Genomic DNA, 11941 nt, shown 5'->3' on the forward strand with positions numbered 1-11941 from the left:
TTGGAGGACCTAGATATTCCTAGAGAATCCACAACTGTGGAGAGATGACTGTATTTATTTATTTATTTATTTATTTATTTCATTTTTTATACAACCTTTCTGCCCAAAAAAAGAACCCAAGGCAGCTCACAAATAAAAAGGACTAAGCACCCCGTGTGTTGCAGTGGTTTGACTGTTGGACTACAACTCTGGAAACTAGGAAATTCAGCCATAGAATCCAATTGGGTGACCATGGGTGAGTCACACTCTCTCAGCCTCAGAGGATGGCCATGGCATACCCCCTGAAGAAACTTGCCAAGAAAACCCCAGGACAGGGTTGCTGTCAGTTTAGGGGGACCAGATGTCCTAACCACAAAGGAGGACAAGGCACTGCAAAATGGAGGGCACCCAATAAACATTGAGGGCATGACCAAACAAAAACTGAAAACACTCATAGAAATGTACATCCAGGCTTCTCAAATCCTGCTCAGAATGGAGGACATTACCAAATAAAAGCTAAAAACGCTCATAGAAATGTACATCCACGCTTCTCAATCCTGCTCAAAATGGAGGGCATTCTGGAATTCCTCCTGAACAGAAGGCTGAAATGGAGGGCATGCCCTGGAAAAAGAGGACAGCTGGTCAACCTGCATAAGTTGGAAACAACTTGAAGGCACACAATAACAAGATAAATATTTGAGAGACAGTATGGTATAGTGGTTTGAATGTTGGTGAGATGATAGCCTCATCTCCAGGCTAAACATCCCAGCTCCCTAAGTCTCTCCTCATAAGGCATGGTTCCCAGACCCTTCACCATTTTAGCTGCCCTCCTTTGGGCACATTCCAGTTTCTCAATATCCTTTTTGAATTATGGTGCCCAGAACTGGACACAGAGTTATTCCATGTGGGGCCTGACCAAAGCAGAATAGAGTGGCATTATTACTTTCCTTGATCTAGATGCTATACGTGTATCGATGCTGCCTAAAACAGTACATTGGAACTGAACATTTTGTGCATGTGCCGCTTCGGCGCCATGGTGCAAGTCTGCAATTCATGTTTCCATCCCACATGAAATAAAATATAATAAAATAAAATTTATTGCTTCACCACCTTCTTTTAATCCAGTGTAAAATAATAGCACCCCGTATCTCAGAAAAAGACAGAAATCCATTGCAAAACCATTCTTGGCAATAAGAATGGATTCCCTCTGCCGAAATGCAGTCTGGGTAAATGTCCCTGGTTGTTCCTGCAATAGCGTGAATGAAGCAAGAGTAACTTTTACACTCTCACAATTGTGCTTCATTAGCGCTATTGAGAAGCCATTGTGAGAGGGTGAAAATTAATCTTGCTTCATTGGCGCTATTGCAGGAGCAACCAGAGACGTTCCCCATGAATGGTTTGTTGCTGGAGCTTCATGGCAAAAGTCCTGGATGAGCGTGACATCACTGGAAAATCTTACATGCAATCTCACAATTATGATGGATTATGCTTTATGGTGGGTCTCCTTCTTTGGAGGTTTTTAAACAGAGGCTGGATGGCCATCTGCCAGGAGTGCTTTGGTTGTGTATTACTGCATAGCATGGGATTGGGCTGGATGTCCCTTGGGGTCTCTTCCAACTCTATGGAGTTTATCACACGAAGGAGATCAGAGGTTTATCCCATGAATATCCTGGTAAAATCACATAATTATGTGAAATGATTTCAGACGATGTCGCACAAAACCCGCCATTGAAGTTGTCACAATTGAGCATTAACGCATATCTTCTTACTTTCAGGATTTCGGCAGCAGTGCATTTCCGATATCTCTTTATTTGCACAATTACGTGTGAAAATCACTCGTGCAGTTACTTACCATTTTATTTGTGGGATGCTTTAAATGTGCTTTAATCTCGCTTTAATGCCTAAATTAGCCCAATGTGATAAACTCCCATGATTCTGTGATTTGAAAAGAACCCAAAGAACCTGAAGGTTATTTTTATGTGTACCTTCCCCTAATATAGACACCCCTATTTTAGTTAGGGGACATATGGTGCACTGTTTGCTGCTCTACCTTTGGTTCTGTTGACTGAGGATCAGGTCCTGAGCTGGCAGGATACACTCTTCCTATTGTGTGCATAGCCACAGCAGCGGACAACGGGTCCGCCCCATGTGTAAACAGCACTCCTGGGTGTAATGCAAAGAACTAAGGTGACTGACAAATCTGCAAAAGTCCTCATGAGGACATGAAAACACTCCCACACACACCCCAAGTGTATAAGTAGCAGTGCAAGTGTCAGCCAGGGATAAACTGCTATGTTTTTGCTTATCTGTTGTTCTGCATTCTAGTCTCTGGAGCAGCAGAAATCAAGCTTGCTCCCTCCTCAATATGGCATCCCTTCAAGTATTTAAACAGAGCTATCATATCACCTCTGAACCTTCTCTTCTCCAGGCTAAACATCTCCAGCTCCTTAAGTCTCTCCTCATAGGGCATGGTTTCTGGATCCTTCACTATTTTAGTCACTCACCTTTGAATACGCTCCAGCTTCTCAATGTCTTTTTTGAATTGTGGGGCCCAGAGCTGGACACAATCTTCCAGGTGGGGCCTGACCAAAACATAATAGAGTGGCACTATTACTTCCCTTGATCTAGACACTATACTTCTGTTGATGCAGCCTAGAATCATATTGGCCTTTTTAGCTGCAACATCACACTGCTGACTCATGTTCTACTTATGGCCTACTGGGACTCCTAGATTACATGTAGTCTTATTAAGCGAGGTGTCACCCATGTGCTATATCTGTGCATTTCATTTTTCCATCCTAAGTGCAGCACCTTACATTTCTCCCTGTTGAAGTTCATTTTGTTAGCTTTGGCGCAGCTTTCCAGTCTATTTTGAATTTTGATCCTGTTCTCTGGGGTGTTATCTACTCCTCTTAATTTGGTGTCATCTTGAAATTTGATAAGTATACCCCCAATTCTGTCCTCCAAGTCATTGCTAAAGATGTTGAATAGCCCTGGGCCCAGGCCAGAGCCTGTGGGACCCCACTGGTCACTTCTCTCCAGGATGAAAAAGAGCCATTGTTGAGCAACCTTTGGGTTCAGCCAGTCAACCAATTACAAATCCATCTAACAGTTACCTTGTCTAGCCCACTTTTTACAAGCTTGTTCACAAGAATGTCACAGGGGCCCTTGTCAAATGCCTTACTGAAATTAAGACATGATTCATCACTCAGCCAACTCCCAGCGTGCCTTAAGAAGTGTTAGTAGGTGGTTGTGTTGCATAGATAGATAGTAGTCTCAATTTAATCAAAAGGAGATTTTTAAAAATGTACAATAGTTTACATATTTTTTTTCTGAATCAGAATTTAATTGTTTAATTTAGATTGGCATTTTTATGCACTGGGTTAAAAGCTGCTGCTGCTTCTCCTCCTCCTAAGTTCGATTTGTTCACCTGCAGTATTGTACTTTGCTCAATTTGCAGTTTAAAAATTAGAAATTAGACGTCTTAATATTAAAATGTGATACTGTATTAGTTTCATAGGGGGTGCAAACGTTAACCAAACATTCCTGAGAGACGGGGGGCGTAGAAAAGATTGGGAGCCACTGTCTTAGTCCGAAAAGCAAAGAAGACATTTGGTTTCCAAGCACCCAGTTTATCAAGCTGGAACTGGCTTGTCATCCAAGCAGCTGCAAAACGTCTCTGGCAAATGGCAAGGAGATTAGATGCATTTAATTTTTGAGCTAAGCTGTTTTTCCCTCTTCTTATTTTTTGGTCTCCAGAGGGACAGTACAAATTAACCCATTAATTCGGTTACAAAAGAGAAGATATTGAGATATAAAGATGCTTGATCGTTACAGGTGCAGTAGTGTGTCTCTTGGCACAAGCTGAATAGGGACCAACTTTAGTGAAAGGCACTCTGCATGCAGTCTAGTGTGCTTCTCTTTCTCTCTCTCCATCACACATAAACTCACTTGCTTTCATTCTGGATGCATGCGTGCTGGAGAAATAATCCAGTTTGACACCACTTTAAAGGCTGTGGCTCAATGCAATGGAAGTCTGGGAACTGTATTTTCTTGTGGCACCAGAGCTTTGCAAAATTCTCCTCTAAAGGGATGGCATTCAGTTACAAATGGAGAGGAGGCAGAAAGCAGACAGCAATTATTTATGTAGGTTATATAGGTAATTAATTAATTAATTAATTGTTCTATTTATTTATATTTCATCTTCCTCCCAATACAGGGACTCAAGGTGGCTTACAAATCTATTTATTTATTTTGGAATAAGAGACGATAAGTCAACATAAAATCGGGTATGAAATATAATCAGTAATACAAATGCAGTGTCCAGGTTTATGCTTCTCAAAATGCCAAAAACCTCTGATAGTTTGGAGCAGCTTTCACTCCTGAACCAGAGCTTTGCTCTTGGCACCACAACAAACTACAATTCCCAGAATTCCATTGACGTTGTTAAAGTGGTATCAACCTGGATTATTTCTCCAGTGCAGATGCGACATCGCACTCCCACTCTGAATCCTGGCATTGGAAACAGACTCTGTAATCCAAGTCCAGCTATTCCCAACATTCCTTCATGCAGCTTTATTTTATTTTCTTCTTCCCCTGAAGGCAAAGCAACATCTTTGCAGGGTCTGGGGATCAGCCATAGATGAATGGTTCGCCTCCTGCGGCCAACAGCTTTGAAAAATGGTGAGGAATGTTGTCTCAGTTTACGGAGCCGTGATTTCCTAATCTCTTGACCATGTTTCACACGGAACGCAGCCACAGCTTGAGCTAGAGTTTCTGGCTACTCCTTCACAATGGAGAGGCCTAATCCTGGAGACAATGGGGCGTAACCGACATTCTGGCGAAACTCCCAAAAGCAACGTTAGGCACTCTTTGGGATTAGGCCTTTCCCGGTTGTCACGTATTGGCTAACCTCAGCTCAGAGAATTCAAAGATCTCGCCACGTTAGTCTGTAAAATCAATATGTAAAGAGATCTTGAGACAAAATGAAAGAAAGAAGTTGGCAGCTTGAGCTTGAGTAGAATTCAGTCTACTTCCAAATGCATCTGAAGAAGTTGACTGAAGTCTAGGAAAACTCATGCTGCCAATGTAAACTCAAAGGCTTTCATGGCCGGCATCCATAGTTTTTTGTGGGTTTTTCAGGCTATGTGGCCATGTTCTAGCAGAATTTCTTTCTGACGTTTCGCCAGCATCTGTGGCTGGCATCTTCAAAGAAATTCTGCCAACTTCTTTCTTTCAGTTAGTCTCCAAGGGGCTGCACATGTTTTAGAACACACTGGGCCCATTTCAGGGCCAGTGCGATAAACTTCTTCTCCTTCAGCCAGGTGTCCCCCATCCCATATCTGTGCATTTGGCCCAAAACAGTGGCACATTATGTTCTCCCCACACAGTTCCATGCCTTCCCCCATCAGCTGTCAAACCTCAGGAGCGGAGCTGGTGCAATGTCATTTTACTAGTTCAGCCAGTAAGAGAGAGAGGAGGTAATTCAGATTTATGGTCTTTGCTGTGGGAGAATGTGTCATCATTTCTCTTTCCTTTACAGCCCAGACCAGCCACTTCTTTGTTGTCTGGGTTGTCTCCTGCTAAAGACAAGGTTTGGTAAGGGGCTCCAGGGGCTAGAGAATATGTATCCAACACGATACTGTACTAGTCTGTGTCTTTTGTTCATCCAGGACAGAGCCTGGAAAAGTTACTTTTTTTCACTACATTTTCCAACTCTGCCCCCCAAATATATCTAATCTCTGTCCTTCTAGAGCAAGGCAGATGGACCACATCTCCCCAATAAATAAGCAGTTTTGGAATGGGCTTCTAAATTCTAGTGGAACTGAGTCTAAACACAGCTCAGCTTTATTGCTGAGATGTCATTTTTACAAAAGCCAATTAGGCGCCAGTGAAGACAAGCCAAGATTAGAGGCCAGACAATTTTTACAGGCAAGGCCGACTGAACGCCACCATGCAGCAGTGTGTTGTGTCATATGAGTGCTGCATAATGCACAATGCAATGCCTTTGGAAGTGCATGGCTTAGGCTCTGTTGTGTTGTTAGGAGCCTTTCCCAACATTGCCATATATGATACGTTGGGAGTAGAGCCGGCTCTACTATTAGATAAAGCAATGTGCGAGGGAGTTACCACAGGCAGCGGAGAGTCCGCAAGGTGTTAGAGGAGTGAGCTGCTTGGTGGGAAGCATCCTTGGGATAATGTGCTGCTTTCAAATGTTGTGGAAGACAAAATGTCTCATTTTTGTTAAAAATTGCTTCTTTTGCCACATTTCTGGGACTGTCAGCTAATTTGAAACACATTTGTGAATTCTCCGTTAACCCAAACATTGCCAGACACTTAAAAACTTCCTAATCGAAACTTCCAAATAGATTACCATAATTCTTTTCTTTTACCTATTCTTCACAGAGAATAAATATAAAACATTGTGGAAAACGTTCCACAGTGCTACAGTGAAGGGTATTTTCCTCACCTTCTCTGAATGGAGTCTACTGAGAGGAACATCTTCCATCAGTTTAATCTCCAGCTTTGCTAAAATCGACTCACTTGAAATGCAGTGCCGGAGAAAAGTTGGATTCCGCTATAAAGACAAATAAATGGCCATGAGAGCAAATCAAGCCTGAACTCTCCATAGAAGCCAAGGTGACGAAACTGAGACTGGTGTACTTTGGACATATCTTGAGGAGGTATGATTGACTAGAAAAGACAACTATACAGTAAAAGGCAGCAGGAAAAAGAAGAAGACCACATTGCAGATGGATGGACTCAAATCAAGGAAGCCACAATCCTGAGCCTCCAAGACCTGAGCAGGGCTATGGATGATACAGAGATTTAGTGGTCTCTCATTCATAGCATTTCCAGTTGAGAACAAGAAAAATGAATGTAAAATCACTTTCAATGTACAGTATTCTGAATATAGTTTGTCATTGTACATATTTTCTCTAGTTACAAAATTCCCCCTTTTCAGCTGCCTTTAAAATGTCCCAGTTTCTCTTTCTCCCTTCTACTTTCTCCCTATGATATTATTGCATACATGACTTCAGTTCTTGCAAACTGAGTTCAAGATGCAAAAATAGTTTGCACTCAATTAATTCATCGCATGGAAGAGAACAGCAGGGGCGGATTTTTGTCCTTCCCTGTAGACTCTGGCAAAACGACACTACTGCAGCCTCTCCTACATTATGTCTTCTTCCTATCATAGAATCATAGAGTTGGAAGCGACCCAAGGGCCATCCATTCCAACCCCATTCTGCCATACAGGGACTCATAATCAAAGCATCCCTGATGGATGGCCATCCAGCCTCTGTTTAAAGACTTCCAAAGAAGGAGACTCCACACTCCGAGGAAGTTTGTTCCACTGTCACATAGCTCTTACTGTCAGGAAGTTTCTCCTAATGTTGAGGTGGAATCTCTTTTCCTGGAGCTTGCATCCATTGCTCCGGGTCCTATTCTCTGGAGCAGCAGAAAACAAGCTTGCTCCCTCCTCAATATGACATCCCTTTAAATATTTAAACAGGGCTATCATATCACTTCTTAACCTTCTCTTCTCCAGGCTAAACATCCCCAGCTCCCTAAGTCTCTCCTCATAAGCCATGGTTCCCCGACCCTTCACTATTTTAGTGGCCCTCCTCTGGACACGCTCCGGCTTCTCAGCATCCTTTTTTTTAACTATGGGGCCCAGAACTGGACACAGTGTTATTCCAGGTGAGGCCTGGCCTGATCTGCCATCTTGGATACACTGTGAGGTTGCTTGGCCACACATGTCCTGTGACATCCGTGAAATGTTAGCTTTTGAGAAAAGGTATTGTGTGCATTTTTGCTGAGCTGAGAAAGAAAAAGTGGCCCAGATACAAAGTGCAGTGAAAAGGAAGGTGCAGAAAAATCTCAATACTGGGTTGACTCTGACAAGCCTAAATCCCATCACATTTTAGTTTACAGGTCTGCAATCTGTGAACAGTAGGCCCTTGGTATCTGCTGGGGTTTGGTTCCAGGACCCACTGTGGATACCTAAATCCATGGATGCTCAAGGCCCATTAAATACAGTGGAAGAGTACAATGGTGTCCCTTATATAAAATGGCAAAATTAAGGTCCCTTATTAGACATTTATATATTTTAAACATATTTTCAAACTGTGGGTGTTTAAACCTGTGGATAAAAAAATCCATGGATATGGAAGGCTGACTGTTCATGATGCATGCACTGAGAGCATTATGTGGGATGAGTTTCAATTTGTGTTGCCCCAATTATCAACATTTCAAATGTATATTTCTAAATGAAATCTTAGCTCTTTCTCTCTGCAGTACGGATGCAGCCTGAAACAACACTGCCATCTCCTGCTCCACTCTTTTATATCAGCAAAGCGCTGCAAGAAATACAGACTATCCAGTTAAAAGTTCAGTTAAGGAGCGGTTTTATTACTCCTTGCCCTGTGAAGTTTTCAAAGAAATACTGTAGCTGGGATGGCTTGTTTCAGCATAAAACAAGGGAATGAAAAGAAAATAAAAGAAGTGTGTGTTGGTGTGTACATATCTAAGGCGTGTACATATTTAATTGTACTCAGGAAAAAGGAGCATTCAGTGCTTCAGTTTAAACTACAAGATAGAACCAAACCAAGTTCTAGGCCTCTGTCAATAAAAGTATATGGGAAAGGAGTAAAAGATTTGTATTGTGAGAAACAGAGTGTGGACTCTGGGTCCTATTCTGTGGCCAAAATACTTAATTCTAGTGGAATACAACTCCCAGAAGCCTCCAGCCAGTGTGGCCAGCAGTAGCCATTCTGTTTAGGTGATTTTGGTAGTCCAAAAAGTAACATAGCCAAATCCTGGAATAAACCAAACCAGTCTTGAGAATTCAGAGGTTTTGTTTTGCTCCACTCAAGATTTTTGGTATTTGCGGGAAGATGTACTTTGGGCTGGGATCTCCGACAGAAAGACAAGGTGCCAGGAGGGCAATGTGTCAGATGAGCAAGCAGAGATGGGCTATTTTCTGAACAGCTTTGTTTGTACCCAGGTGAAGATCTGTTTAGGCTGAGGAGCACTACTAGAATGAGCAGCTGTATAAGGTCAAATGAGTTATCTTTATGTCACAATTTCCACTGAGTTGACAAGCTGCATTTCCACAGTCTAGCAGTCTGCAGTTGGTGGTGCTGCAAGACAGCTAAGAAGACCAAGCCAGCTGAGCCACAGCGTCTGGGGATGTCATCCACAACTGGATTCCCTCAGGTTGGAGGAGACTGGGCTCCATCTGTTCATTCATCTGTCCATCCATGTGGCACATAGAGTGCTTTTGTTTATGCTGTTTCATAGAATCATAGAATCCTAGAGTTGGAAGAGACTGCAAGGTCCATCCAGTCCAACCCCATTCTGCCATGCAGGAAATCTCAAAGCATCCCCGACAGATGGCCATCCAGCCTCTGTTTAAAGGCCTCCAAGGAGGGAGACTCCACTACACTCCGAGGGAGTTTGTTCCACTGTCGAACAGCCCTTACTCTGAGGACATTCCTCCTAAAGTAGAGGTGGAATCTCTTCTTCTTTGCCAGTATATCTTCCCTTCTTTGTCCGAAATAGTCAACATTTAGCAGCCCTGATGTGAAGTCAAAGGCTTTCATGGCCGGCATCCATAGTTTTTTGTGGGTTTTCGGGTTATGTGGCCATGTTCTAGAAGAGTTTGTTCCTGATATTTTGCCAGCATCTCTGGCTGGCATCTTCTGGCATGGAAGTAAGTGGGATGCGCACACACACACTATGTGACCCTGGGTTGGGAGGAGTGATTTCCATGTTAATCTGTCTATTGTTCTGTTATTGAAAAGCCTCAGGGTGGGAGGATATGCAAAGAGGATTTGTGTTTGTTTAATAAGAGATTCATTGGCTGCTGGGAACCCTAATCCCAGATGGTTTTCATTTGTATTTGCTGGGTCTTGATTTTAGTGTTTTTCAGGACTGGGAGCCAATTTTTTTGTTAACTTTAAGGGTTTCTTCCTTCCTGTTGAAGTCATCTGGGGCCTCATTCCCACTATGGTTTAAGCCGGATCGTACTGAATCAATTGAGTCCAAGTGGGAATTGGGCGGATTCGAATCTGCTCTGGCAGCCTGGCTTCCCCGGCCTCTCCATCCTGGCTATGCCTCCCTCTGGTCCTCTGGCGTGCCTCCCTGATCTCCAGCCTGCCTCTCTGTCCTCTGTCCTCCTGGCCTCCTTCCGGCACAAACATAGTGGGATTGTACTATGCTTGCTGCTGGAACTGAATCCAAGAATTGGTTCAGCAGCAATTCAAAAGGTAAGTGGAAATGAGGCCCAGGTGTTTGTGGATTTCAATGGCTTCTCTCTGCATTCTGACACAAACAGATACAAATCCTCTTTGCATAACCTCCCACCCTGAGGCCTTGCCACAACAGTACAACAAATTAACATGGAAATCACTCCTCCCAACCCAGGGTCACACTGTGTGTGTGTGTGTGTGTGTGTGTGTGTGTGTGTGTGTGTGTGTGTATGCATGTGTATATATATACATTTAATTTCTGCACAGGATTTGCCCTGCATGATAAACTCCATTGTTTGGAAAGGCTGACAGTTTGCTTGGGCGACGAAGTAAAGGGAAGAAGCCTAGGAGGAGCAAGGCAGGTGAAAGAAGTTGTAAGGTGAATGCTATTAAAAGCACAGTCCCTGGAAAAAAGAAAGAGACACTCCTATGTGATGCACAGAGTCTGTGAGAAAGGGATTAGAGATGGAGAGAAAAAGCAGGAAATAAAGTGCGTTGATAGAGTGTAATTGATTGATAAAATCTTGCAACTTGAAAAATCACTTTGGGAAGGGACCTAATTGTAGTGACGTTGGCAAGGCTACACCTTTCCTCCTCAGTGGTGCAGTGGAGTGTTTTTGCATGCTAAACCAAGGCAAGGGGAGTGTACTTTATGGACAGCCCTCAGGGGTCTCTCATTTGTTGCCCCCAAATACCCCTTGTGTCCCCTTACAGGGCATGGGGCAATTTTGCCACGTCTTTCTTCATTCTGGGTCTGGAGACCAGGGTTTGAGTCCAGGCTCAGCCACGAAACCCACTGGTCAAGTGGGCAAGTGGCATGCTCTCAGCCTCAGGAAGGCAATGACAAACCTCCTCTGAAGAAATCTTGCTAACCCCCAGGATAGGTTCACCTTTAGGTTTGCCTTAAATCAGAAAAGACTTGAAGGTATGCAGCGCATGCACACATAGACAGAGCTTTAAAGATGGAAAACCAACTGGGATACACAATAGTTGAAACAATTTGAACACAGTTTTTTATTTTATAAATTTGTATTTTAGGGAGAGTGGGATAGAGGGCTGGGGATTTTGTTGTTTATTATATAGTACTAGTACTTTTAAACTCTGTTGTTACCCAAAAGGGAAGAGGTGGGATATAAATAAATAAATAAATTATTATTATTATTATTATTATTATTATTATTGTTGTTGTATTTGAAACAACTGTGCAAAAGAGGTTTTGCTGTTAGGTATAATTCTCGTATACAACTAGATTTGTTTGAGGCTGAGAGAATGTGACTTGACCAAGGTCAGCCAGTGTTGATAGATTAGTTCTTTACTCATGACAGCTAAAATGTGTATTGCCCAGTTTGAGCAGGGAAAAAAAATACTTCAGCAACAATACCTCGGTTAAGGGAGTTGTTAGAGTGGTTTTAATGTTTAAATTAACTTATTATTAGCAAGAACCAAATTAGTGGAATAACTGGTTTATTGAAAGATGAATCTAATTCATGGAATGGACGATTTAGCAAAAACTTTTTTTTCTTTTGCTGTTTCTGTTTGCTGTTTATCTGAGTTTAGTTTTGCACTTTGAAATAAGAACAAGGCTTATAAAAAGCTTAGCTCTCTTTCATTGTTGGATATGTACAAATACGAAATCTCTTTTCTGGTTACCATATATACTTGATTATAAGTCGACCTCATATATAAGTTGAGGGCATGTTTTGGGGTCA

The sequence above is a fragment of the Sceloporus undulatus genome, chromosome 9 (genome assembly GCF_019175285.1).
Source record: "Sceloporus undulatus isolate JIND9_A2432 ecotype Alabama chromosome 9, SceUnd_v1.1, whole genome shotgun sequence".
Taxonomy (NCBI): domain Eukaryota; kingdom Metazoa; phylum Chordata; class Lepidosauria; order Squamata; family Phrynosomatidae; genus Sceloporus; species Sceloporus undulatus.